The sequence below is a fragment of the Tursiops truncatus genome, chromosome 1 (assembly GCF_011762595.2).
Source record: "Tursiops truncatus isolate mTurTru1 chromosome 1, mTurTru1.mat.Y, whole genome shotgun sequence".
In the NCBI taxonomy this organism is placed as follows: Eukaryota; Metazoa; Chordata; class Mammalia; order Artiodactyla; family Delphinidae; genus Tursiops; species Tursiops truncatus.
In genome coordinates, this window is record NC_047034.1 from 182,459,527 (window position 1) to 182,462,129 (window position 2,603).

The 2,603-nt window shown below is 54.2% G+C and overlaps 1 long non-coding RNA gene across 1 annotated transcript; it reads left to right on the plus strand.

The window, feature by feature from the left end:
• The first annotated feature begins 841 nt into the window (after positions 1-841).
• On the plus strand, positions 842-2,192 carry LOC109549706 (uncharacterized). Its single transcript, XR_002176090.3, has 2 exons — positions 842-1,362; positions 1,665-2,192. It is a non-coding gene; the product is annotated as an uncharacterized lncRNA (long non-coding RNA).
• The last annotated feature ends 411 nt before the right edge of the window (positions 2,193-2,603 follow it).

A 2,603-nucleotide genomic window follows, 5' to 3' on the forward strand; every position in this document is an offset into this window, starting at 1 on the left:
GAGCCTTTGGGGATCCTGGGCACGGAAACCTTTCTGTGTCCCCCGTTTCTTGTTTGTAGGGAATAGACTCCAGCCTCCGTGACCTTCCCTGAGTTCCAAAGGGCAGATTTGAGCAGTTGCTAATCAGGGAAGGGAGGGGATGCAGAGACAAGGGAGGAGACCACCTGAGGCCAGATTAAAGGAGCGCAGGCCCTGCACCGCAATCCTTATCAGCAAGCCCACCCTTGAGCCATGGCTATAAAACTCCTCACCAAATCCCCCCAGGCTGGGACATAATTTTCAGGGCATGAGCCCACTGTGCCCCTTTGCCTGGCAGAGCAATAAAGCTATTCTTTTCTACTTCCCCCAAACTCTGTCTCTGCGATTTGATTCGGCACCTGTGCACAGAGGCCGAGTCGTCGGCATGGAGAGTACTCCTTGAACCCTCCCCCCATCACCCTGCACAGCGCCACACCCCAGATTCCTGTCTGACACCCTCACCGGGACACCCTCACTGCATCCTTGTGGGACGCGAACGTGCTCCCAGCACCTGGCTGCAGCGCTCCGGCTAGTATCCGGCTTCTTCAGGTAAAGTAGCAACAAGATGAACAGATGCTCTTCCTCTTGCCTGTGGCAATCCACCCTGGGGCAGAACTGGGGGATCAATTTGCTAAAAGATCTGGGACACCCACACACACACGTGTGTGCACGCACATCCCAGCCACAAGGACAGGGAGGCCCAGCCGAAGCCCCTCCTGCGTGCGTATGCTTCTCCACAGCCTGAAAAACGCCAGGTGTGCTTCCGGGCTGGGGGCGATGGGGGAAGTGGGGGTGGGGGGGTAGGGGACTGCCACAGACCACGTCTGCTTTCTCCTCTATCCTCTTCTGCATGGTGTGAGTGTTGGTAACCGTAAGTTTCACCTTTTACAAGAAAAAGGCTGATCAGGACACAGATTAACATTCACTTCTGGTCAAGGCCGAGTCCCCAGGCCAGCACCGGGGGGCCCCATGCTGTCCCCAGAAGGGAGCCCCGCCAGGCACTCCCTGTCCGCTGCACCCCCCATTCCCCACTCTCCACGCTGGGCCCCCAACTCCTCAGTCCTGGACTGCGGGGTCCGGAAATGAATCGGGCCCAGCCCTTCCCGGCCACATCCAGGGCTTGGTACACCCATGTGGCAAAGCAGCGTGAGTCACCCCATCACCAAAAGGTGGAAGACACCTGGGAATCCAGCCACAGAAGAGCGGCACCCCTGTACAAGGGAGGTTTATTCACCCAGAAGAAGGAATGGAGCTCTGACGTCTGCTGCAGGGCGGATGAACCTTGAGGACACGATGCTGTGTGAGATAAGCCACCACCGAAGGACAAGTACCGACTAATTCCAGGTGTGTGAGGTGTCTGGAGTAGCCAAGCTCGCAGAGGCAGCAGGTGGAAGAAGGGCCACCAGGGCCACCGGGAGAGGGGAAAGGGGGAGTGAGTGTTTAATGGGGAGAGAGTTTCTACTGAGATGGCAAAAAAGTTCTGGAGACGGATGGTGGCGATGGCTGCAGGCAATGTTTATGTCCTTAAGGCCACAGAATTGCACACTTACCGACGCCCACGGTGGCGACTTTTATATTATGTATGTGTGTTTTATCATTATCTGAAATCAATGATTCAATAGTTTTGTTTTTTTTTTCCCCCAAAGAAAGCAGAAGTGATCCTTGCAGGGATGGGATGTTCTATATCTCGACCCGATCAGTGCCTGTTGCTCTCATCCCTGTACTATAGTTTTGCGAGACGTGACTGACAGGGAAACCAGGTGAAAGGTGCGTGGGATCCTCCTGTGTTGTTTCTTACAATTCCCTGTGAATTATCTCCAAACAAAACGTTCAACTAAAAGAATACAAATAAAAGGGAAGCACTGTGAATTGAAGTTTGCTCTCGAGGTGCAGGAAAAGTTGGCCAACAGGTGCCCAAGCTCACCGGCCGTGGACCCTGCACCTTCGGAGATGCCAATTGGGGTGTTTCGCCAGCTTCGGTCCTCGGCCAGAAACAGGAAACGCTGCCCCCAGGAGGTGACCTGGGAGGGTTAGGCCCCTTGGGCCTGGAGTGCCTGTCCTGTCCTCCATCTTCAAGAGCTATAGTTTCCTTTTTTTTTTTAATGTGAACCTTGAACATGCTTTTCCCCATAATCATGTTTGTCATCAAGAAATAAAAAAGATAGCTCACCCTGGCCTGTCGCCTTTGTTTAAACACGGTCACAGGATGTAATTTCACAAAGAAAACCTGGGACGATGGAGGGGATGTTGGTGCTGAGGCAGGAGATAGATGGGCCCCGGGCTGAGCAGCTGGGATCTGTCTGCTGTGGACAGATGCTCCGAGATAAAGAGAATCACAGAAGCAAGGAGGAGCTGAGCCCTGCCAGATAAAGAGACCACACAGTCCTCATTCTCGAGGTCAAGGAGACCTTCCCGACTACACATGCGCAGAAAGCCTCCTTGGGGGTCAAGAGGGAGGGGGTGCCACCCCATAGTACGTGATGCCAATCTACCCATAGGCCTCTGCACTAGAATCCATCTTGGCTAAGAGATGAGCAGGCACACAGGGGAGGACCCCGAGATAAACCAAATACGGACCCAGAGCC